Below are 27,487 nucleotides of genomic sequence, written 5' to 3'. Positions count from 1 at the left end.
TGAGAAACGGTCACAGTGGTGAGAAACCTAAGTCAGCATGATAACTAAACGTGATGTCTTATCCTGGAGGGGATCCTGGAACAGAGAAGAACATCAGGAAAAAGCTAAGGAAGCCTCAATACATGATAAACTTCAGTCAACTGTTCTAAAAAGTAAAAGCAAATTTTTAAAAATCTGCTTGTTAAAGCTTTTGATACCTGCTAACCCATCATGGGAGCTGGGAGGGGCTGATACAAATAAGTTCTTGCTCCCCAGGCACAAATACTCCATTACATAACAGATCACATCACGGATAAGTCCATCACCATCCCACCACCCAGTCCAATGAGAACGCTGAGGTGGAGGCAAGCAACTCACGACCGGCCCTTAAAAGCTAGGGTTTCCTGTACTAACACTGAAGTGACCAGAAGAGTCCATATGAGAAAGCAATATGACAACAGAGAGGAAAGCTGGCCTAAGAAAAGCTTTTTTTTTTTTTTTTTTTTTTAATCAGTGCTATATTGGGGTTGCAAAGAAACTATGATCTAACACCTTAAAACTTGGTGCTTTTGGATTTCATCCAACAACTGTATCTTCAGCACCAAGACAAGCTGAGTGCTGTTAGCTGCTAGGGCTGTGATGGACACGCCACAGCTCCTGCCCATAGGAAGCCCACTGTCAACTCCAGGACAGGATTGCAAATAGTCTCTAAATCTGTTAGAGCAGGGATGTTATACTGAAAAGATGGAGAAAGGGGGCGCCTGGGTGGCTCAGTCATTAAGCATCTGCCTTCAGCCTGGGTCCTGTTCCCAGGGTCCTGGGATCAAGCCCCACATTGGGCTCCCTGCTGAGCAGGAAGCCTGCTTCTCCCTTTCCCACTCCCCCTGCTTGGGTCCCCTCTCTCTCTGTGACTCTCTGTCAAATAAATAAATAAAATCTTAGAGAGAGAGAGAACACATTTTGGGCATACTGGGGAGGAAACAATTAATTGCCCTTGGATAGCTGGTTAGGAAGGGCAAGGCCAGGGAGAGGTCTTTGAACTGGGCCATCAAGAATAAGCTGTCTCAACCATAAGAGACTCTTAATCTCACAAAACAAACTGAGGGCTGCGTGGGGGGGGGGGTGTTGCCTAGGGAGAGGGTGATGGGATTATGGACATTGGGGAGGGTATGTGCTATGGTGAGTGCTGTGAAGTGTGTAAGCCTGGCAATTCACAGACCCGTACCTCTGGGGCTACTAATACATTATATGTTTATAAAAAAATTTTTTTTAAAAAGAATAAGCTGTCTCTTTTCATGTAAAAAGGGAGTACTCAGAATTTGGAAAGATACCATGAGAGTCAACAGAGCGGTGTGCTTGTGGCAGCCGGTGCTTTGGGTATGGACTTAACGTCAGTCTGGAAGAGGAAAGGCTGTAGTTAGGGAGGCCAGGTAGGAGGCCACTGTAATGATTCAGGCTGGAGACGATGTCACTCCATAATCAGGAGGAAATATTTTGAAATGCTTCAACTCTCCTGCTTCTCATTCCTCCAATACAGTCAAGCAAAAGAACTTGAGTCCCCAGAGTCTTCTGCTCTTGGCAAAGCAATAAGGCCTCACATCTGTTCCTTGAGCAGCCAGTGGCTAGAGGGTATCAGTGTCCAGGCCTCCTCTCATTAGAGATCCTTGGGGTACAGGCCTATGCCCACTTCAGAGTTCACTGGAGAATTCCATGTTCAGCTCCACCATCTGCTAAGAAACCCTGCTCCCTAGTACAGGTCCTCTCAGCTCTGGATTGAAGAAGGGGCCCTGCTCACAGCCTGCTTCCAACACTGCAGAGATTACCAATTACCTTATTTGTTGCCAGAAAGACATGGTCCAGGCTGTAGAGATGCAGGCTGCTTCTTCCACTGAAAGTGGGTAAAGACCATCTGCGGCGGATACTCAAATTCTCATCACTTTTGTCAACTGGGACAGCTCAAAGAACTCACATCCAGTGACCAGAAGCAGTAGTCCCTGCTGGCCTCTGGCCCTGCGGCTTTGTGGCGCTGGCTGGTAAGGAGGCGTGTGTGGGATGGTCAAGGGCCCAGACTCTGCAGCACACAGACTGGGCTTTGAACCCTGGCTCTGTCGCATACTAGTGATAAGACCTGAGTCAATCACTTTACCTCTCCCTATCTATTTCTCCAGGCGCAAGAGCACCTGCTCCTCGGGGCAGGCACCGTTGTGAGGATGAAACATGTTGTTCTAGGTGAAGCACTTGTATACAGCCTGGCACGTGGTGATCACACTTGGGTGGAAGACGCCTTTCACAGGACAGGCTGGTACCAGCTCCACCGTGTCTTACACGAACGCAGCACGCACACGAAATGCCCACTGTGTGCAGGGCCAGAGGCTTGGGATCGCAGGACACAGTGCTGAAAGGTTGGGACTCAGCTGCCAGGGTTTCAACCCCAGCTCCTTCACTAGTTGGGGCTCCAGCAGTAACGTCCCCTCTCTGCCCTCACTCACCCCATCTGCAAAATGAGAGTAAGACTACGAGCTACCTCACGGAGTTACCGTTGAGTGAATGAGATTCAGCCAGATGTCAGCCAGTGCCTGTCATCGGAGCCCACTCGCCACGACCGCTACCCCGTAGTGCAGTCTGTGAATATTCTGTGCTTTATGTGTCCGTTCTACTCTTGATGGAGAATTCAGATGTTTACAATTTGGGGCTTTGACAAGTAGTCCTGCTTTGAAATTTCTTATATAGAAATATGTGTAAAATACGCACGCATAAATATATGTAAAACTACATAGACAATTTCTGGGTCGGGTAGAATTTCTCAGTCAGAGGGTATCAGCTGTAGCAGACTGCCTTCCCCAGCCAGTTTTCCAAAGTGGCTATTCTGACTGAAATCCCTACAAGCCACATACAAGAGAGAGCCCAGTTGCTCCCAATCCTTCCCAACGCTCGGCATTTGTTGATGTCTGCTTTTCACAGCTCTAATGGGTTTGTAGCATTACCACCTTGTAACTTCAATTCGTATCTGTCTGGTGACTTAATAAAGCTGACCACCTTCTCATGTACACATTAAACACTGTGTCTGGTACAGAGCACATATGCAATAAATACTAGCCGTTATCATTATTCTTATCTGGTGACCAGAGCACAACGTTTCAAGTGGGGGCACAGATAGAGATTTCTGGAAGCTCCTAAACATGTTATATTCTCTTGGCCCACCTTCCACCTCCTGTGTATGCTTTTCCCCACGCCTCCCTCTTCTCCTGGCTAACTTCCCTACAAATAACATTCCTTGACTCTCCCTGCATCCAGACATATTGAGTAAGAAGAAATGAAAGCCAGGTGAGACCTCTGACCTCCACCCCAAACAGGTTCCCACCCTTGTTCAGATGTGCCCAGTCCAAAAGGAACAGAAGGGATCCTGACTCAGAGGCACTAGGTCACCCAGAGTCTCATCTATCTGACCTGACCTCCCTCTAGCTCTTTCTTGATAAATGGCTTTGACAAGTTTCTCATTATTATGGTGTCTGGTCAAAATCAGACTTGAATCTTTAATGCTTCCCATTAGGAAAAATGCATCACTTGATTTTTAAGATGCAGACACAATTCCCCTTGCAGAGCCAGTATCCTGAGGGGTTTGCTAATGCATCAAACCACACACCTCTGAGTAAAATTCCATGATGTCCCTAAAACAAGAAAACAGTTAAGATCGATCCTCAGTTTAGCTCTTCCTGACAAACTCCAGGAGAAAAGAACAAAAAAAAAAAAAAATGTGTAATTGGGGGTGGATTTATATCTTATAAGATCTTGGGAGAGAGACCGAGGGAAGACAGTTTACTATTTTCCAAACCGAGTCAAAAATTCTCATCCATATTTGTACAAAATATTCATTATGTAATGTAATAGACACAATTTTATTCTCTACATAGCTGGATTAAGATTTTCTCTTAGATGAGATCCACCTTTGTTAAGACATTTCACGGTATACCCCCATGGAATAAAATGTGGGATCCCTGCCCCCAAGGACCTTGAGAGGCAGAACTACTCTGGATGAGAAAAAGAAATCGAAGTTGCTGACCACAACAGAGGTTGCAGGGAAGAGAAAGAAAGAGGGACACCAAGCAGCCAAAGATATGGTTTACGGCTGCTGGGCGGGGGCATACACAACCCCTTAAGTCCTTGGGGGAGCTGCTTACTTCATTAAATGCAAGCAGCCTGGAAACAGCCTGATGTGTAGTGACGGCTCCTGACTCAGTTAAGCTTGGGGCAACCAACGTGCAGCGGTCTATGCAGAACTTTCTGATGTTAGCATTCCAAGGATGCCCTCTGGTCCAGGCCAACGCTAGCCAGGCTGGAAAAGGGGGGATTTGAATCAAGTTTCCCTAAACTTCCTACGGCTAGGAAGGTCCCAGTTGACAAGTGAATTATAATTAAAAGAGCACATATATTAACTATTCAACCTTTGGTTTCTGAGTGTGACAACTTCCATATACAAACCATAGACACAGATGCACCAGCACCAAGAGGATATGCTAAAATTAATAAAAATGCCTCCTGACAAGTTAAATCCCCCTCCTGATCAATAATTTAAGTTTTTCACCATAGTTTACTTAAGAGCTTGCCTTCCTCTGTGCATTGAGGAAGATACACTTCGCCCCAGCTCCTGTGTAAGCCCTCAAAATCAGCTGCCTTTCCACTCGAAGATCTTCTTTCTGATCTTGTACTCTCCTGAGGGAAGAGCAAGAGGCTCACTTATGGGACTCCACTCGCCCCCTTTTTCTGCCTCCCCATCAATGTGCTCGCGACGTGGAAGAATTGATGGAGGGGGACATGTGTGCTTGCAAAAATCTGGGCCTACTGAGCTTCTCGCTAAGATTAAATTATGTTTTCAATAAATTTAACTCAGAGTTTCTATTTTTGTCGTCTTAAAAACCAGTAGAAATAAATTTATTGAGAATCTGATCTCATCTCCAAACATTTCACTCAGTTCACAGTGTCCTAAATTAGAGTGCAAATTCCGAGACTCAGATCAGAATTGCCTTTCATCAAGCTAACAGGATTAGAATAAAGCAATCTAATCTAAGTATGTTTGAGAACAAGACATGCCTGGATTTTAATTCCAAACCTGGTCAGGAGTCCCACTAAGGCCTTTGGTCACAGTCCCCATGGATGAGGGTGTGAAAGAGGCATCAGGAATCTGGGCCTGACAAACTAAAAGGGTGCAGAAGTTACAAGCGAGATGGTGCCGGCTGCAGGCAGAGCTGGCTGAGAGAAGAAGAGCCAGAGCTGGGTCTAGGGTATGTTGAGGAGAGAACGCGACACTGAAATACAAGTTTGTGAGTCACTGACATACTGACGGTATTTAAAGCCGAGACCGGATGAGATTACTGAGGGAGTAAGGCAGGGAGAGAAATGTCTGTACGTCCACGGGTGGACCACACTAGCATAAAGTTGGCCGGCCACCACACTCCCTCTCCCCCACCTACCCTCACTCCTTCTATCACAGTGCAAATTTTGGTGCTCCATGTGAAAAGCCAAAGTGCTGTAGAACCAAGTGTAGGAATTTCAGGCTTCTAAACAGGAGGGACTTGGGCTCAGCTCAGCCACGTCCAAGTGTATTACCTTGGCAAATCGCTTAATCTCAATGAATTCCCATTTCTTTATCACCTCCCTCTAGCATATCTGTGATTGTTCAACAAATGAATAAAAATAATTGTAAAATACTTTATCCTTTACAAATTATTATTATTCATCTGGTTATAATTTCTGATAACTGAGGGGAGAAAATGCTGGGCTTCTATTAGTGATTTACATATAAAGTTTAGGACAGTATCCACCAACGTGTAAAATGTACATATCCTTTGATGAAGTAATTCCAACTAATCTACAAATAAATATAGCTACATAAGCATAAAGATAAACATGTTAGGCACTGGTAATAATGAGAAATTTGCAAAAAAAAATTTATTAGTAATGGATCAGGTAAGTAAATCATATACATTCATACTCTGGAATCCCAGTTCTTAAATGTAATGAGAAACATTATGTGCATTGATATGAAAAGATGCCCGTGATGTTTATGTAAAATAATAAACAGCAAACAATATATAGAGGATGATGCAATTTGTTTTAAGTTTCATATATTCCATATTTCACATTTTGATACACACATGTCATAAAGACCAGAACCGTTGATAGCAGTCACTGTGTGTAGCTGAGGAGTTCATGTTCCTCTGAGGAATGTGACCGATGTTGGACAGAATGGCTTTCACTTTCTCATTTTTACACTTTGAAATCTTTGAAGTTTTATAACAAACAAAAGATAGTTTAAAGACATACTCCAAACTAAACCCTGTGCCCTAAGATCTTTAAGGGAGTAGGTGCACCAGCAACATAGAGCATAGAGTCCAGAAAAAAAGCCTCTGTTGGGTTGCTGGTTATATTTCAGTTGTACAAGCCACGGCTTTCCCTCCCACCAGTCCATGTGGTAACACAGAAGCAGTCCATGACGGGGAAATATAGGCCCCAAAGTAGGGACATGTTGGGAAGGAAAAAGGAAATGCAAATGTATTCTGAAAACAGATGATGTCTGGAAGAGAAAGTGTGTTTGGCAGCGAGAAGGAAAATCACAGGAAGAGGAGAGAAGAGCAGTAAAAGAGAAACAGCCAAAGGAGGTGGTAATTAACTGCGAAGCTGAAGATTTCCAAGGGATTTTTCAGCTTTGGCAACAGTCAGGCCTCTGGACAATTCTGCCTAAGTGTGTAGACATTGTTTCACGTTTCCTTTTTTTAAATTTTAAAAGATTTTATTTATTTATTATTTATTTGACAGACAGAGATCACAGTAGGCAGAGAGGCAGGCAGAGAGAGAGGAGGAAGCAGGCTCTCTGCTGACAAGAGAGTCCAATGGGGAGCTCGATCCCAGGACCCTGAGACCATGACCTGAGCTGAAGGCAGAGGCTTTAACCCACTGAGCCACCAAGGCGCCCCTTTATTAATTTTTTTAAAAGATTGTTATTTATTTATTTATTTGAAAAAGGTAGTGGGTGAGAGAGAGCACAGGGAGAGGGAGAAGCAGGCTTCCCGCTGAGCGGGGAGCCAACTGGGGGCTTGATCCCAGGGCCCTGGGATCATGACCTGAGCTGAAGGCATGTGCTTAACTGACTGAGCCACTCAGGTGGCCTTATTACTTTTTTTCTTCACTAAAATTATTCCATTAGAGCAGTAGCTCGAGACCATGATATCCTGCCACTACTTGTTAGCAACGTTCCAAGGATTTAAGTTTTTGAATAATTAATTTCGTAGTTAAAGAGGACTCGAGGTTATTAGCCCTCTCATTCATTTTGATATGCTTCCTGGAGTGGGAGATACAGGGTAGCGTCACTGCCAGCGGTGAGGAAGTTATGTATAATCCACAGCCTCATGTCCTAACACCGTCGCTCTTCTTCTCCGGACTCTGGAGCCCCCCATGGGTCACGGGTTGAGTAGGCAGGACGACCACGATGGGACATGCCTGTGATGATTAAGAGTCATTCCACTTCCTACCTCATTTATAGTATGAACCAAGACACAAGTGTCTGAAACATCCAATAACAAAGAGATTAATTGATAGATTCTTTTGCACTAAATTGCTTGCTGTTACAGCTGCTGAACAGGTCAAAGAGCACCTGGGAACTTGACCATTCCAGCAGGGAACAGCTGTGGGGGTTAGAGGCCAGCCCCATACCCAGTGCAGGGCAGAAGAACTAATGTCTGTATCAAACTTTCCTGGCACACCCATGACAGTTCACAGACAAAAGGACAAAAGACAGGTTTTGCATTTGGTCCTAAATAACTGTTTAACGTTACAAAAACTGAAACAAAGCCAAGAATACGCTATGATGTCTCCAATGATCAGTTCTATCTTTGGAATAAAATGTATACAATACATAAAATTCAGGGTCAGGAAACAAGTCTTCTCCTCCAGACACAGTCAAAACCTTTCTGTGTCTCACACAGCTTGTGATACAACTTCAGTTTAACAAGGAAATTTTGGATTACATGAGCTCTAGACATTGGATACAGAGAGCTGAGATTCCAGACACTCATATACCAAATTATTTTATATACATGTGTGTGTCTGTACATGTGTGTATGCATATGTATACAGTGTGTATATACATGAGCATATACATATGTGTATATATGGAATAATAACTTATTTACATAGTCCTTTCTACCTATATTATTATCATCTCATTTAACTACTTTGAAGATATAGTTCACCTGAAAGTATGTCAGTTGCATCTCTTAGATAAAGGGAGAGAGAGAAAGAGGGAGAAAATCCCAACAGACTCCACATTAAGAGCAGAGTCCGATACAGGGCTCGATCTCATAACCCTGAGATCATGACCTGAGCTGAAGCCAAGAGTGGGACACTTAATTGACTGCCCCACTCAGATACTCCTAAAGACCTTTTTTAGAGACAAAACCACAAGGTCTTTATTGCATGCAACAAAATTAACAAGTCCTTTATAAAAGTTCCTATAAAGTTTCCCCAGTTAGTTCACCTGAATCTAAAAACAAACAAGGTCCACACATTACATCACACACACACAGACACACAGACACACACACACACACACTCTCTCTCTCTCTCTCTCTCTCTAGCTCTACCCACTAGGAGGGTGAGAGGGACTGGGGGCAATGGCACCCCGCAGCAGTAACAACTGATCTTGGTCTCTAAGAACTGTTCTCCACTGAAAGGGAATCAGAGAAATGGCTGACCCCAGGCTTAGAGCAAGGAAAGTACAAGATGCTCTTGGGACATCCTGTGCCAGGAAGTGAGGAAGTACTCAAAGTGGGATGGGACAGACACACAGGCCGGATTGGTGGGGCTCCTGTATTTCTAATTGAGAAATATTAGCATCAAAATAAATAATGACTGTAACAGATTATAACCCATTAAATAAAATGAGAATGCATTAATTTGCTGATATAAATAAATGAATAAAATAAATGTTTGATGAAGAACAGGATATTTAAATATTTCCAAAGTACCTCCTCATAAAATACTTATTAATCACAAAGAGAAAAGAGTAACTTCACAGTGAAGAAGTCTGATAGACTCCACCTTAATCAACTAATCAAAATGAACATCATCAGTAATGGGACACACCAAAATCAGACACCACCTGACACAAAAGTACAAAAGGAAGGACTCCTATTACAAAGGACGTTATTAGTATAGCTGGACATCAATGTTAATTTCTTAAATTTGATGACTGTGTTGTGGTTATCTAAGAGAGTGTCCTTATTTATAGGAAATGTAAAAGAGTTCACCGTATTTAGTGTTCAGGGGTGATGGGACATCAGGTTGGTACCTTCCTTTCCAATGGCTTGGGGGGCAAAGTAGCTTTTGTACTATCCTTGACATTTTTGGTAAATCTGAGATTATTTCAAAATAAGAAAATATTATACAATTAAATAAATATTTTTTCTGCATTTATTGAGAGGATCATATGGTTCTTATCTTTTTTGATTAATGTGGGATATCACGTTGAGTGATTCACAAATATTGAACCACCCCTGCATCCACTGACTGATGAATGAATAAAGAAGATGTAGTGTGTATATATATATATATATATATATATACAGTGCAATATTTTTCAGTCATAAAAAAGAATGAAATCTTGGCCATTTACAACGATGTAGATTGAGCTAGAGGGTATATTATGCTAAGTAAAATAAGTCAGTCAGAGAAAGACATACATCGAATGCTCTCACTCACTCATACAGAATTTAAGAAACAAAAAAGATGAACATAGGGGAAGGGAAAAAAGAGAGAGAGGGAAGCAAACCATAAGAGACTATCAACGATATAGAAAAAGGGTTGCTGGAAGGAAGACGGATGAGGGGTGGACTCCATAGGTGATGGGCATTAAGGAGGGCACTTGTGATAAGCACTGGGTGTTATATGTAAGTGATGAATCACTAAACTCTAGTCTTAAAACCAATATTACACCAAATGTTAATGATCATGAATTTAAATAAAACTTGAAACAAAAAAATGACTTTCCTCATCAGCTATTTTTCCCTGAACACAGTTCATACAGCAAAGACAGAATACTTAATTCTGTACTTTTATTAATTTTCATTAGCATAAACTCAGGCGTAGTTGAAAGGGCCTAATGATGAATGATAAAAGTTAAAGGTGAAGTCTACTAACTCGCATCAGCCCTATCACTCAGGAAATTCAAATTTTAGGAGCTCTGTGCTAGGCACAAGGGAAGAAGAGCAAATTTATGCATTTCTTATGTCACAGTATCACAATGATTAAATTTATTATAACTTTTCTCACTCCAGGCACTAAAAGACAGATTTGAGGTCTTAATTTTTCTATTTAAAATTGTTTATTTCTCTAATAGAAACATTTACAAGTAGCAAGCAGTTCAATTTCTAGAAGCATCTTACCCTAAATTTAGAGCTCCCAATGTTATATTATTTACTCTAGTCTCCTCACATTCAAATTTGATCTTTTTTTTGATGTAAGGAAGGCTAACCCAAAAACCACTCACCAATGCTAAAGGGAACTCACGCATCCACACAACAAATTTTATTGAGTACCTACCGTGGGCCAGACACTGTTCTTGGGACCGAGAGTACAACAGTGAACACTACAGAAAAAAACTCCTGCCTTTGTGGAGTCTACTTTTAAGTGGGAGGAAAGAGACTACAACAAGATAAATTAGTACACTGTAGAGTACAAGAAAAACAAAGCAGGAAAGGTCAATGTAGATACAACTTCAGGGGATGCCTGGGTGGCTCAGTTGGTTGGACGACTGCCTTCGGCTCAGGTCATGATCCCGGAGTCCCGGGATCGAGTCCCGCATCGGGCTCCCGGCTCCATGGGGAGTCTGCTTCGCTCTCTGACCTTCTCCTCACTCATGCTCTCTCTCACTGTTTCTCTCTCAAATAAATAAATAAAATCTTTAAAAAAAAAAAAAAAAAGATACAACTTCAGATAAATGGTTTCAGCATAGACCCCACTGAGAAGAAGACATTTGAGCAAACACTTGGAGGTAAGAGAAAAAGCCATGTGCTTTTCTCCAGGAAGAGATTTCAGGCAGAGGAAAAGAGCTTATGTAAAGATCCTGAGGTATGAATGCGCTTTGAATATTATGAAATAGTAAGGAAGCTATGGAGATGAGGAAGCTACTATGGCTGGAGCTGGAATAAACAAAGTGAAGAGAGAAGAGAAAGTCGAAGGAGTAATTTGAAGGTCAGAGGGGACAGAGCACCACTGCAGGCCACTTTAAGGACTTGGGCTTTTACTCTAAATCATGTAGGAAATCACTGGTGATTTTTTGGAAAGAGGAAAGACTTTAAACAACTTGCATTTTAACAAGATGGCTCCGCTGCTGTGTTGAATACACAACAAGGGGGGAAAGCAGAGAGAGACCAATTAAGAAGCTACAGTAATGTTGTAGAGGGGAGATGGTGGCGGCTAAGACAGGGTGATAGCAGGAAGGGAGGGGAAAGTGGCCATACCATGGAGAGCTTTAAAAGTAGAGCCACCAGGATTTACCTGAAGGACTAGAGATAGCTACAAGAGACAGAGAGAGTGAGAGAGTGAAGTCAAAAATTATTCTTGGGTTTTGACCTAAGCAACTAAAAAGGTGGCTCCATCAACTGATGGAGGTTGGGAGGGCCTGGTGGTAGGTATTAAGGAGGACACGTATCTCATGGAGCACTGGGTGTGCTGCGTAAACTATGAATCTTGGAACAGTGAAAAAAATAAATAAATAAAAATTAAGATGTTAAAAATAAATAAATAAATAAATAGTCCCCACCCCCCACAAAAAGAGTGGGAACTTTGAGATGAAGTGATTATCTCGGATTATGTGTCTGAGCCCAATCAAATCAGAGAGATCCTTAAAAGCAAAGAACTTTCCTTGGCTATGGTGAGAGAGGGAGAGCTGATGGAAGAAGGTCCAAGAGATAAGATGTCAAAGGCTCTAAAGACACAGGAAGGAAACCACAAGCTAAGGCATGTAGGAGGCCTCTAGAAGCTGCAAAAAGCAAAGAAATGAACTGTCTACTTGAGCCTTCAGAAAGGAATGTAGACTGGTGACAGGTTATTTTAGCCCTGTGAGGCTAAGTCATACCTTGAACCTAAAGAACTGTAAGATAATCAATCAGTGTTGTTTGAAGCCTCTAAATTTGCAGTCATTTGTTACAGTAGGAATGGGAAATGAATGAAAACATCATCAATATTTTGGTAGTATTTAAATCCATAAGGGTGGGTTATTGGTGGCAGAAAAGAGAGGAAGCCGAACTGAACTTTGGCAAATTTGAATATTAAGTCAGGAAAGTGAGGAAGACCCAGCAGAGATGACTGAGATGGAGTGGACATGAATAGGAAGAAAAGAGAAGAAAGTAGTATTCTAGAAGTCAGATGAAGAGTCTGTGTCCCATGCCGCTGAAGGGTCAAGTAAGATGAGGAAAGAACTGGGAAACAAAACAGAATAGGGAGAGCACGCATGTCCAATCCAGCTGACACACAGAGAAAGGCTATACACAGAAGGAAAACAGTGGACCAGGTCCTCAACACTCAGGCAGCTTGGATGGGGGAGAAACATGAATGGTACCCACCCAGAGTGCCCGTATTTTCACACAGGGATTCAGAGTCTCTAGCCAACTTGGCCCAACTAGAACCCTGGAATGTTTCCAATCAGCTCAGCACTCTTTTGCCTGGGGAATGGAAAGCGTGAAGGTCAGTAGCAAGAGGAGGAAAGCAGAAGAGAAAAGAACAGAAGGACTTTCAACTTTATCTTACAGACCCGCACAACTGTCTTTCCTTCTACCATACAACACAGTTTTAAGCCCTCCTAGGCCCCAGCTTGTTAAAAGGCGTAAACCCTAATGCCAAGAGAGTTAATAGAATATCTCAAGACCAGGAACTAGCTTTTGCTTAGAAAAAAACAGGACCTCATCAGAACAAAAACAAAAACAAAAAGCCACACAACATTCTAGGACCTGAAATTTCATGTCAGTCACAGCCTCAGATGACTTTCTGTATTCTGCCTTCCTTCACCTCAAAACTCAAGGTTAGGTGACCATCTATAAAAGACTGATTGAAGTCACGCATGGAAGATTCTTGGAGCCTGAGATAAATACAGCCTATGTCACATTGCCTCACAGCTATAATTATTGGTTTTCCTGTTTATCTTTTCCACTAGATTCAGAAGTCCTCAAAAAGGTGAGACTATGACCTGACATCATTGAATTGTTAAGAACAATAATTCATTCACTTCTCATTCACTCAACTAATATGTGTCAGACACGTTGCAGTTTTTAGTCATTTAATCCTTAACACAACCCTAGGAGATGGGTATTATTTATGCCACTTCCCAGATTCAGAAAGGTTAAGAAACTTACTTAATGGTCATGTTAAGTCACCGCGGGGCAGAGCTGTCCAATGACAAATTCTGTGCTAAATAATGGTCCCAGCAGAGCCCTCTTACACTGCTGGTGGGAATGCAAGCTGGTGCAGCCTCTTTAGAAAACAGCATGGAGATCCCTTAAAAATTAAAAATAGAGCTACCCTATGACCCTGCAATTGCACTACTGGGTATTTACCCCAAATACAAAGATGTAGTGAAAAGAAGGGGCACATATACCCCAACATTCATAGCAGCAATGGCCATAGTTGCCAAACTGTGGAAGGAACCCAGATGCCCTTCCACAGACGAATGGTTAAAGAAGATGTGGTCCATATATACAATGGAATATTACTCAGCCATCAGAAAGGAAGAATACCCAACTTTTGCATCAACATGGTTGGGACCTGGAGGAGATTACGCTGAGTGAAATAAGTCAAGCAGAGAAAGTCAATTATTATATGGTTTCACTTATTTGGGAGCATAAGGAATAACATGGAGGACATGGGGAGGAGAGGAGAAGGGAGTTGGGGGAAATTGGAGGGGGAGACAAACCATGAGAGACTGTGGACTCTGAGAAACAAACTGAGGGTTTTGGGGGGTGGTGAAGGGATGGGTGAGCCTGCTGGTGGGCATTAAGGAGGGCACGTATTGCATGGAGCACTGGATGTGGTGTATGAACAACGAATCTTGGAACACTGAAAAAATAACATTAAATTTTAAAGAAAGAAAGAAAGAATGGCCTCTGCAAAGACATCCAAACCCTAATTCCTAGAACCTGAAAATGTTACCATATATGGAAAACAGAGCTTTGCCATGAGATTAAATTAAGGGTTTCGAAGTGGGTGAATATCTTAGATTACCCAGATGGGCTCAATGTAATCACAAGAATCCTTGTAAGAGGGAGACAGGAGATCACATTGAGGAGCAGCAGATGTGACAACAGAAGAAGCCGTTGATGTGAATTAAGGAAGGAGCCATGAGCCAAGGAAAGCAGGCAGCCTCTAGAAGTTGGAAAAGTTAAGAAAACAGACTCTCCCCCAGAGCCTTGAAAAGGAACCCAGACCTGCCAATACCTTGATGTTAGACTTCTGAACTTCAAAAGAGGAAGACCATAAATCTTTGTTATTTTAACCCACTAAATTTGTGGTCATTTGTTAATGGTAGCAGTAAGAAACTGACACGGGCTCTTTGCCTCTGTCCTCATATGGCCTTTACATCCCCAGGACCTAAGGTGGTCAATAGATATTTGCTAATTACGGAAGGGGCAAGAGATTCTTCTCCAGGGTGTCTCCCACCTGGCCCTACCTGACCTCCTGACAGGAAGAATCTAGTCTTCCTTAGAGAGAGGGAGGCAGAAGCAGCCCAGGTATATCTGGGGTGGTATGTTTTCCTAATTGCTAAGTTGAATGGATAGCGCCAGTAATAACCTGAAGCTCATTCTATGTCAGTAAACGTGCCCTTGAAGACATGACAAAATGCAACTCTAACTCACAGCTGGAATTTAGAGCCATGGGGGGAGGGGGGGAATAAGCTATTTTAGGGCACCAATTTAGGCTCTTTTTTCCATGTCCTATAATGGTGCATTAAATACCACAAATGATTTAATTGAAATGATTTAATTGAAAATTATAAGCAGCATCAGTAAGAAGATGAGCTGGGACCACATTTTATAGTCTAATTCCTTAAATTATTTCACAACAAACTGGAGCAATGCATACACACATGCATACTGCAAATGCACAAACTCTACCTTCTTCTTTCTCTGAGATCCTTACGGCCCTTTCTTCAAACAAGGAAGATGATATCAATAAGGAAACCATTTTCTGAACGAATAAATTCAATATAATTCACAGCTTAGCTGCTTAAGAAATGAAGAGCTGGAAATCTGAACATTGCTTAACTTTTGCAAATGGCTCACCGTGCCTTGAAGGGTTACTCCCCCCACTAGCATCCCAGTTTCTCCAGCCAAATTAAAATCCTACGCTTTGAAAGTAAAAGCTTCAAGACAGCCTTTGCTCTTTTGAGAACAGGTACTATATAAGCATAAAGATGGCTACAATCCCAACTAAAAGCAATCATTTACAACTGAATCTCAAATTCACATATGTTTGCATTCCATAATCTACGGGTAGTTGACATAGAAAGTAAAATAAATTGGGTAGACCTAAGGTAAAATCAGTCACTGCCCTTGGCCTAGACCTTCTGATTAGACTGGCGATCCCCATGGCGTTTCCAGCTTGCTGGGTTTGCAGCCAAGCTTCCCAGGGGTCCTGAATAGCTTTGGAATCTGAATAAATCACACACACTAGGCGTCCATTGAAACCACCAGAAACTCAATTTATTTGGGACCCAAGATAGGATTTTATTGCTTCTCAGATTAACAGTTAAAAATGTTTTGCTTTTCTGTCTCGGGGGTGTTAGTTTGATGTATGAGGCAGGGAGATTATTAAATCTTCGGTGCTTCCAAAGATGTAAATTAAACCATAGTACCTCCTAGCCACCTTCCCTGGATGAGCTGGAGATTTATTATTAACTTGTCACTCTTGCATGCTCATCAAAACAAGCGGACCATGATTAATTACACCTATATCTTTAAGGATACCTGTCGTTTCAAATTTTGCCGACAGGATATTACAGAGTCTCCTGATTTCCTTGCAGAGCGATATGTAGCATTAGGACTTTTAGAGGGGAAAAGAGAATCACCATCCTTGCCTAATCATTTCCAAGATTATATTTGAAAGAAAAAGGTGGAATGTATGTAACTGTATATTCTTTCAGATTCAAATGAAACTGCACTTCATTTTGGTTTCCCTTTCCTGTTCACATACATCATATTGGCTGATTCAGTTTTTCTGAGCACCTTTCAAAGACTTGGAAGAGGTCCAGCACAAAATGGATACATAAACTCTGAAATTCTCTTTTCAATTCTGTCACTCACAATTCAATTCAACAAATACAGCATTTATTAGGTTCCTTTTATGTGGAAAGAAGCAGATGTGACTTGATTCATTCATTTCTTCATCCAATATTTATTTCATGTCTTTTATGTGCCACTAATGGTACTAGGTATACCACTATTAAAAACAGTGAACAGTCCTTCCCCTCATGGAGGTCATAGCCCTGTTACCCCCCACTTCTAATGTAAGTTTTCATGAATCCCTTCTAATAGAAGCTTGCACCAGAGAAAAGAGTGCACCCCTTCTAACATAAGTTTTTACAAAGGAGACATTAAATGGAATCAGCATTAAGACACCACGCCCTCCTCCTAGTCCAGTGTGAACTGCAGGACTGAACTGCATGGAAACCATGGTATTTCACCTCTTTTTGGTCTCCCTGTACCTAGCACAGCACCAATTATCTGGTTTGCTAAATAATCACAGAAGCATAGAAAATTTTCAAAAGAAATTTTAGGCATGGCTACCTGGCCTCTCCGATCAGCCCCAAGAAAAAATTCACCTTCACCAGTGTAAACTGTAGGATAATTACCTTTTTTTTTTTTTTTTTTAAGAACTAGGTTCCTGATGATATCATTGTCTCTTTTTAAAGGTATTATGGAAATTGATAAAAATAAGAAAAAGATGAGATAATAAAATAATGAACCCCACATACTTAACTTTAGTAATTATCACTTCATCATTCTTGTTTTTATCTACATTTCTCTCCTCTTCACCTTTTTTGAGTATTTTAAAATAAATTCTGTCATACCATTTCACCTTGAAATGCACCAGAATTTATCTCTGACAAATAAGATTTTTTAAAAATGTATCTATAATATCATTATAATACTTGACAAAATCACAATAAGTCTAGCCCATGTTCTAATGTCTCTGATTGCCTAACAAAAATCCTTTCAGAGTGAAACAAGACCCAGAGACTACATATTGGGTTTGGTTGATGTGTCTTTCATTAACACCTTTTCTCCCAAAGTCCTTTTGAATACCACCAAAATAATCAATATTTTAGTTTTATCCAGGATAAACAAATCCATCCAAACTTAACACATGCTCCTGGTCAACCTTCGTTATGTAATATTTTTGAGGAGAAGGTGATCATTTATCATTCAAACAAACTCTTGAGTGAAAGGAGGGTGCTACTAATAATTATACTAGTGTAAACCAGGACAAATAGTCACCCCACCAGTAGCGATATCAGGAATAAACAGGGAGATCCAGTTTCTGGTTTCTACTTGGTTATAGAGAGCTGGAAAAGAGCTAGAATGAATGTCCCTCCCATCCTGACAATAGAAAGAAACACACACACATACACACACACACAGAAAGAGAAAGGAAGTTGAACAAACTGCAAGTGAATAACTTTTCCTGGATCCATCACAGATGAAGCTGAGGAAATGCCAACTGGTTCCAAATCTGGGTTGAGACAAGTGCCTATAGAGAGACACTGAGTACAGTCCCTGTTTACTTGGAGCAGGTGAACACAGGGAAGAAGAATTCACCTACAATTATTAACAAAATAGAAGATGGCGGAGGAGTAGCAGACTAAGACGACATCAGGTTGCAGGAGTTCAGCTAGATAGTTATCAAACCATTCTGAACACCTACAAACCCAACAGGAGATCAAAAAGAAGAAGAGTAGCAATTCTAGAAACAGAAAATCGACCACTTTTTATAAAGTCGGGCATGTGGAGAAGTGAATCCGAAGCGACAGGAAGACAGACCACAGGGTGAATGGCCAACTCCCGGCAATTGGTGGAGCAGCAGAACACAAAATCCAAACTTTTAAAAGTCTGCTCCACCGAGGGACATCGCTCCAGAGGCTAAGCAGGGGTGGAGCCCTCGCAGGGACAGTGTGGTCTCAGGTGCCACGGGGTCACAGAAAGATCAGGGGTGTCTGCGTGTAGCAAAGCTCACAGGTATCAGAGCAGGGAAGCCGACTACAGAGATGGAGCCAAGGAGTGAGCTCTGAGCTCAGGATTACCTTAAACTGTGATCTGCGGCACAGTCAGACCACTGCTCTTTGAGCAGGGAACCCCCAAGTGGCAGATCTGGGGAGACTCACCTTCCTTCTCTGGAGGCAGCAATCTGCTGAGTTTGGAGACTCCAAAGGGGCTGGTGCCAGAGACAGAAACACTTGGTCACAGGCCAGGTGAGCTTGGAGCATGGCCGGAGACCAGGGAGATGGGAGTGATTGACCGCTTTTCTCCAAGGGTGCACTAAGGAGTGGGGCCCTGAACTCTCGGCTTCTCCAGGCAGGAGACTGGGAGACCGCCATTTTCATTCCCATCCTCCAGAGCTCTACAGAAAGCATTCAGGGAACAAAAGCTCCCAAGAGGGAACTTGAGCAGATTTCTAAACCTGACCCCTGACAAGGACACTGTAATTCTGCCTAGGGCAAAGACACTTAAAAATCACTACAACAGGCCCCTCCCACAGAAGATCAGCAAGAACATCCAGCCAAGAACAAGTTCACTGATCAAGGAGAACAGCGGAATTCCAGAGACAGGGGAAAGCAATGCATGGAATTTATGCCTTTCTCCCCATGATCCTTTAGTCTTACAAAGTTAAATTAAATTTTTTTTAATTTTATCTTTTTCTTATTCTAATTTTTTTAACTTTTCCTCTTTCTTCTTTTAACATCTTTTAACTAGTTTATCTTAACAATACCTTTCTAAAAAGAAAAAAATTTTAAACCTTCATTATTATAGTCATTTTTTATCCTTCATTGTCTCTAACTTTATTTTTTGTATACATATAAGTTTTTTTCTTATAAAAAATTTTGGGATACAATTTCTTCCAATAGTTCAAAATATACCCTAAATCTAGCACAGGGCTTTATTCTGGTCTCGAGCCTGAGCAAATTCTCTCCACTTTCTTTTTCTAACAAACTTATCTTATCAATTCCTTTTTTAGAATTTTTTTTTATTTTCATCTTTACAGTCATATTCCATCCCTTCATCGTGTTTACTCATTCTGGTATATATACATAAGTTTTTCTTTCTTTAAACTTTGGGGAGGTAGTTTCTTCTAAGAGACCAAAATACACCCAAAATCAAGTGGGTGGCTCTGTTCTATTCACCAGTCTAATAAATATATATATATATATTTTTAATTCTTTTACCCCCTTATTTCTCCCCCAATTTGGGGTCTCTTCTGATTTGGTGGGTGGCTCTGTTCTATTCACCAGTCTAATAAATATATATATATATTTTTAATTCTTCTGATTTGGTTAGTGTGCATTTTTCTGGGGTCTTTGCCATCCTTTTAGTATTTTATTCTCTCATTCATATATTCTCATCTGGGTAAAATGACAAGGCGGAAAAACTCACCAAAAAAAAAGAACAAGAGGCAGTACCAAAGGCTAAGGACCTAATCAATACGGATGTTGGTAATATGTCCAATCTAGAGTTCAGAATGATGATTCTCAAGGTGCTAGCTGGGCTCGAAAAAGGCATGGAAGATAATTAAGAAACGTTGTCTGGAGGAAAAAAAAAAAAAAACCTTTTCTGGAGAAATAAAAGAACTAAAATCTAACCAAGCTGAAATAAAAAAAGCTACTAATGAGATGCAATGAAAAATGGAGGCTCTTACTGCTAGAATAAATGAGGCAGAAGAGAGAATTAATGATATAGAAGACCAAATGATGGAGAATAAAGAAGCTGAGCAAAAGAGAGACAAACACTACTGGACCACAAGGGGAGAATTCAAGAGATAAGTGATACCATAAGACGAAACAATATTACAATAATTGGGATTCCAGAAGAAGAAGAAGGGGGGGGCAGAAGGTATATTGGAGCGAATTATTGTAGTAAATTTCCCTAATATGGCAAAGGGAACAAGCATCAAAATCTAGGAGGCAAAAAGAACCCCCCTCAAAATCGATAAAAATAGGTCTACACCCCGTCAACTAAAAGAAAAAGTTACAAGTCTTAGTGACAAAGAGAAAATCATGAGAGCAGCTCGGGACAAGAAGTCTGTAACATACAATGGTAAAAATATTAGATAGGCAGGAGATTTATCCACGGAGACCTGGCAGGTCAGAAAGAGCTGGCATGATATATTCAGAGCACTAAACGAGAAAAACATGTAGCCAAGAATACTATATCCAGTTAGGTTATTGTTGAAAATAGAAGAAGAGATAAAAAGCTTCCAGGACAAACAAAAACTAAAGGAATTTGTAAACAGCAAACCATCCCTACAGGAAATACTGAAAGAGGTCCTCTAAGCAAAGAGAGCCTAAAAGTAGTAGACCAGAAAGAAACAGAGACAATATACAGTAACAGTCACCTTATAGGCAATACAATGGCACTAAATTCATATCTTTCGATCATTACCGTGAATGTAAATGGGCTAAATGCCCCAATCAAAAGTCACAGAGTATCAGAATGGATAAAAACAAAAATCCATTAATATAAAAAAAAATCCATTAATATGCTGTCTACAAGAAATTCATTTTAGACCCAAAGATACCTCCAGATTTAAAGTGAAGGGGTGGAAAACAATTTACCATGCTAATGGACATCAAAAGAAAGTTGGGGTGGCAATCCTTATATCAGATCAATTAGATTTTAAGCCAAAGACTACAATAAGAGATGAGGAAGGACACTACATCATACTTAAAAGGACCATCCAACAAGAAAATCTAACAATTTTAAATATCTATGCCCCCAACATGGGAGCAGCCAACTATATAAGCCAATTAATAACAAAATCAATAAACACATCAGCAATAATAAAATAATAGTAGGGGTCTTTAGTGCCCCCCCTTACTGAAATGGACAGATCATCGAAGCAAAAGATCAACAAGGAAATAAAAGCCTGAAATGACACACTGGACCAGATGGACATCACAGATCTATTCAGAACATTCCATCCCAAAGCAAGAGAATACACATTCTTCTCTAGTGCACATGGAACATTCTCCAGAATGGGTCACAAATCAGGTCTCAACTGGTACCAAAATATTGAAATCTATCCCTGCATATTTCCAGACCACAATGCTCTGAAGCTAGAACTCAATCACAAGAGGAAAGTTGGAAAGAACTCAAATACATAGAGGCTGAAGAGCATCCTACTAAAAAATGAATGGGTCAACCAGGAAATTAAAGAAGAACTCAAAAAGTTCATGGAAACAAATGATAATGAAAACACAACTGTTCAAAATCTGTGGGACACAGCAAAGGCAGTCCTGAGAATAAAGTCTATAGTGATACAAGCCTTTCTTAGGAAACAAGGTCTCAAATATGCAACCTAACCCTACACCTAAAGGAGCTGGAGAAAGAACAGCAAAGAAAGCCTAAACCCCACAGAGGAAGAGAAATAATAAAGAGCAGAGCAGGAATCAATGAAACAGAAACCAATAAAACAGTAGAACAAATCAACAAAACTAGGAGCTGGTTCTTTGAAAGAATTAATAAGATTGATAAGCCCCTGGCCAGACCTATCAAAAAGAAAAGAGAAAGGACCCAAGTAAATAAAATCATGAATGAAAGAGGAGAGATCACAACCAACACCAAAGAAATATAAACAATTATAAGAACATATTTTAAAACCACATTGAGATATCATCTTATACCAGTTAGAATGGCCAAAATTAGCAAGACAGGAAACAACATGTGTTGGAGAGGATGTGGAGAAAGGGGAACCCTCTTACACTGTTGGTGGGAATGCAAGTTGGTGCAGCCTCTTTGGAGAACAGTGTGGAAATTCCTCAAGAAATTAAAAATAGAACTTCCCTATGACCCTGCCATTACATTACTGGGTATTTACCCCAAAGATACATATGTAGTGAAAAGAAGGGCCATCTGTACCCCCAATGTTTATAGCAGCAATGGCCACAGTCGCCAAACTATGGAAAGAACCAAGATGCCCTTCAACGGACGAATGGATAAGGAAGATGTGGTCCATATACACTATGGAGTATTATGCCTCCATCAGAAAGGACAAATAACCAACTTTTGCAGCAACATGGACGGGACTGGAAGAGATTATGCTGAGTGAAATAAGTCAAGCAGAGAGAGTCAATTATCATATGGTTTCACTTATTTGTGGAGCATAACAAATAGCATGGAGGACATGGGGAGATGGAGAGGAGAAGGGTGTTGGGGGAAATTGGAAGGGGAGGTGAACCAGGAGAGTCTATGGACTCTGAAAAACAATCTGAGGGTTTTGGCGGGGGATGGGAGGTTGGGGTACCAGGTGGTGGGTATTATAGAGGGCACGGATTGCATGGAGCACTGGGTATGGTGCAAAAATAATGAATATTGTTATGCTGAAAATAAATTAAAAAATAAATTTTAAAAAAAGAACATATTATGAGAAACTATACACTAGCAAATTTGACAATCGGAAGAAATGGATGCATTTCTAGAGACATATAAACTACCAAAACTGAACCAGGAAGAAATAGAAAAACCTGAGCAGACCCATAACCAGTAAGGAGATTGAAGCTGTCATCAAAAATCTGCCAACAAACAACAGCTCAGGGCCAGAAGGCTTCCCAGGGGAATTCTACCAAACATTTAAAGAAGAGTTAATACCCATTCTTCTGAAATTGTTCCCAAAAAAAGAAATGGAAGGAAAACTTCCAAACTCATTTTATGAGGCCAGCATTACCTTGATTCCAAAACCAGACAAAGATCCCATCAAAAAAGAGAATTACAGACTAATATCCTTGATGAACACAGATGCAAAAATTCTCACCAAAATACTAGCCAATAGGATCCAACAGTACATTAAAAGGATTATTCACCACGACCAAGTCGATTTATTCCAGTACTGCAAGGTTGGCTCAACATTTGCAAATCAATCAATGTGATACAATACATTAATAAAATAAAGAACAAGAACCGTATGATACTCTCAATAGATGCTGAAAAGCATTTGACAAAGTACAGTATCCTTTCTTGATCAAAACTCTTCAAAGTGTAGATATAGAGGGTACATACATCAATATCATCAAAGCCACCCATGAAAAACCCACAATGAATATCATTCTCAATGGAAAAAAACTGAGAGTTTTCCACTAAGGTCAGGAACACATCAGGGATGTCCACTATCACCACTGATAATTCAACATAGTACTAGAAGTTCCAACCTCAGCAGTCAGACAACAAAAGAAACAAAAAGAAATTAAAGCCATCCAAATCAGCAAAGAAGTAGTTAAACTATCACTCTTTGCAGATGATATGATACTTTAAGTGGAAAACCCAAAGGACTCCACTCCAAAACTGCTAGAACTCGTACAGGAATTCAATAAAGTGTCAGGATATAAAATCAATGCACAGAAATCAGTTGCATTTCTATACACCAACAACAAGACAGAAGAAAGAGAAATTAAGGAGTCAATCCCATTTACAATTGCACCCAAAACAATAAGATACCTAGGAATAAACCTAACTAAAGAGGCAAAGAATCTGTACTCAGAAAACTATAAAGTGCTCATGAAAGAAATTGAGGAAGGTACAAAGAAATGGAAAAATGTTCCATGCTCATGGATTGGAAGAACAAATGTCTATGCTACCTAAAGTAATCTACATGTTTAATGCAATCCCTATCAAAATACCATCAATTTTTTTCAAAGAAATGGACCAAATAATCCTAAAATTTATATGGAACCAGAAAAGACCTCGAATAACCAGAGGAATGTTGAAAAAAAAAGCCAAAGTTGGTGGCATCACAATTCCAGACTTCAAGCTCTATTACAAAGCTGTCATCCTCAAGACAGTATGGTACTGGCACAAAAACAAACACATAGATCAATGGAACAGAATAGAGAGCCCAGAAATAGACCCTCATCTCTATGGTCAACTAATATTTGACAAAGCAGGAAAGAATATCCAATGGAAAAAAGACAGTCTCTTCAACAAATGGTATTGGGAAAATTGGACAGCCACATGCAGAAAAATGAAACTGGACCATTTCCTTATTCCACACACAAAAATAGACTCCAAACAGATGAATGACCACAATGTGAAAAAGGAATCCATCAAAATCCCTGAGGAGAACACAGGCAGCAAGCCCATCAACCTCAGCCGCAGTAACTTCTTCCTAGAAACATCGCCAAAGGCAAGGGAAGCAAGGGCAAAAATGAACTACTGGGACTTCATCAAGATCAAAAGCTTTTGCACAGCAAAGGAAACAATTAACAAGACCAAAAGACAACTGACAGAATGGGAGAAGATATATGCAAATGACATATAAGATAGAGGGCTAGTATCCAAAACCTATAAAGAACTTACCAAACTCAACACCCAAAGGACAAATACGAACAGAGGACACAAATAGACATTTCTGCAAAGAAGATATTCAGATGGCCAACAGACACATGAAAAAGTGCTCCACATCAGTCAGCATCAGGGAAATACAAATCAAAACCGCAATGAGATACCACCTCACACCAGAATAGCTAAAATTAACAAGTCAGGAAATGACAGATGCTGGCGAGGATGTGGACAAAGAGGAGCCCTCCTCCACTGTTGGTGGGAATGCAAGCTGGTGCAGCCACTCTGGAAAACAGCATGGAGGCTCCTCAAAAAGTTGAAAATAGAGCTACCCTACAACCCGCAATCACACTACTGGGTATTTACCCTAAAGATACAAATGTTATGGTCCGAAGGGGCACATGCACCTGGATGTTTATAGCAGCAATGTCCACAATAGCCAAACCATGGAAAGAACCTAGATGTCCACCATCAGATGAATGGATAAAGAAGATGTGGTATATATATACAATAGAATATTATGCAGCCACCCAAAATGAAATCTTGCTACTTGCAACGACATGGATGGAACTAGAGGGTATTATGCTTACTGAAATAAGTCAATCAGAGAAAGACAATTATCATATGATCTCCCTGATATGAGGAATTTGAGAGGCAAAGTGGGGAGGTTGGGGGGTAGGAAAGGAAAAAATGAAACATGAGGGGATCGGGAGGGAGACAAACCATAAGAGACTCTTAATCTCACAAAACAAACTGCGGGTTGCTGGGGGGAGGGGGGTATGGAGAGGGTAGTTGGGTTATGGACATTGGGGAGGGTGTGTGCTATGATGAGTGCTGTGAAGTGTGTAAGTCTGACGATTCACAGACCTATACCCCTGGGGCAAATAATACATTATATGTTAATTTAAAAAATTATTTCAAAGAATTATTAACAAAATAGTGGAGGCTTAGTACTGGCTGGTGGCACAATAGGGATCCCTAAAGGCTACAGATATAAGGGGAGTTAACACCACCTGCAGGATTCTCTCTCTACAGATAGCAGCAATGTGTACTCACAAAAAAATGATGGCAAGAGTCCTGAGAAGGCATCCCTCATACGTGTTATAGGCTTAAGGGTGAGGAAGAGCAGCTGCTGAAGGATGGCCATGGAGCCCAACCCAGATTCTTCTTCTCCATCTCCCCTATAAAAACACAAACACAAACAAACAAAAAAACACTGGTGATAGGGTGTAAAAAAAAAAATCAAGGGAAATAACTTCATAATACCAAGAGACAAAACAATCAACAGAACCAAACCTACATATAAAACAGATGTTGGAGCTATCAACATTTAATAAGAAATAACTATGTGGGTGCCTAGTTGGCTCAATCCATGGAGTGAGCAACTCTTGATCTCAGGGTTGTGAGTTCAAGCTCCACACTGTATATAGAAATTACTTAAAAATAAAATCTTATAAAAAAATTTTTAAGTAAAATAACCACAAAAATTTGTCAAAGGCTCCAATGGAAAAAGTAGCAACACTCATTGTCAGATGAGTAATTTCAACAGAGATGGTAACTAAGAAAAATCAATGAAGATGCTGGAAATAAAAAACACAGTGTTAGAGTTCCAGATTGTCACTGGCTAGTTCATCAGTAGACATAGCAGAACTAAGGGAAGAATTACTGAATTTGAAAATACCCAAACGAAAGAGAGAAAAGAGTAAAAAATTATATATATATATATATATATATATATATATATATATATATATGAATGACAATATCAAATGATCTAACAGATGCACAATTAGAATTCCAGAAAGAAAAAAATGATAGGGAATTGGGTAGAAAAAATATCTGAAGGGATAATGGCTAAGAATTTTCAAAAGTAATGGCATCTATCAAACTACAGATCAAACCACCAAGCAAGATAAATATCCAACTTCTGAAAACACAAAACAAAGAGAAAATCTTAAAAGCAGCCAAAGGGGGAAAAATTTATAAAGAGAAATACACATACAAATGATAATAGCCATCTTGTTAGAAACATGCAAGCTAGAAGACAGTAGAGTGACATTTTTTGAGGACTGGATGAGAGAGTGACATCAAGATGGAGGAGGAGGTGACTCCAGCCTCCATTTTCCCCCTCCACACACACACACAAAAGCAATTAGATACTTATCCATAAACAAAAAATAGCTCTGGGAGAGTTCAGAAGTCCACCTAAGAAGCTTCACCAACAGAGGTGTCTCTGTGGTGCAGTTGGTTAACCATCCAACTCTTAATTTTGGCTCAGGTCATGATCATAGGGTTGTGGGATCAAAACCTGCATCAGACTCCCTGCTCAGCAGGGAGTCTGCCTGAGATTCTCTCTCTCCTTCTCTGTCTGCCTTGCCCCAATAAACAATTAAATTTTTAAAAAAGAATTAGAAGAAGAAGATGACGACAAAGAAGAAGAAACTTCAGCAACACAATAGAGCAAAAAACCTGAAAATAACCATACATAAAAGGTAGAAAGAAGTTTCATTTTGCCTGCATCATTCCATCCCCCGGGCTGGCACTGTTCTGTGCCAAGAGGGAACTCCCCCAGCCCAAGAGAATTCCCCATGCTGGTAAAAGGAAAGCAGGGTGAGCAACAAGTTTCCCCAGCCTTTCAGAGCACTGCACAAAGAACCCACTTCAGTTTTACCCTCCCCAGAAAACAGCAAAGCTGAGACCTTTAGAAATGGCTAGGAACAACGAACAAGGGCAGGGGCTCCCAATATCACTCACAGTGTGATCAACTGTGGTTCCTAGTGGCCTGCTCTGCAGAGGACCACAAAAATCTTCAGGAATAAGGACCTCAACAGCCCTTGCAGATGCTACAGACTCCAACCCTGGCTTTCTTTGCTGAGAATTTCATTACAGACCTCAGCAGACTGCTTCACAGAGGTCCCCACCAG

The 27,487-nt window shown here is 40.7% G+C and overlaps 1 protein-coding gene across 1 annotated transcript in view; it reads right to left on the bottom strand.

The window, feature by feature from the left end:
* Window positions 1–27,487, bottom strand: part of HYDIN (HYDIN axonemal central pair apparatus protein) — a 379,729-nt gene that overhangs the window by 338,862 nt on the left and 13,380 nt on the right. Inside the window, exon 2 of the mRNA XM_032326077.1 lies at window positions 25,620–25,744. The gene's annotated coding sequence lies outside the window, so the exon portion shown is untranslated. The remainder of the gene's footprint in view (window positions 1–25,619; window positions 25,745–27,487) is intronic.

Source organism: Mustela erminea, chromosome 19 (assembly GCF_009829155.1).
Source record: "Mustela erminea isolate mMusErm1 chromosome 19, mMusErm1.Pri, whole genome shotgun sequence".
In the NCBI taxonomy this organism is placed as follows: Eukaryota; Metazoa; Chordata; class Mammalia; order Carnivora; family Mustelidae; genus Mustela; species Mustela erminea.
The sequence above is the reverse complement of the archived record's forward strand: the minus strand, read 5'-3'. Positions and strand labels throughout refer to the sequence as shown.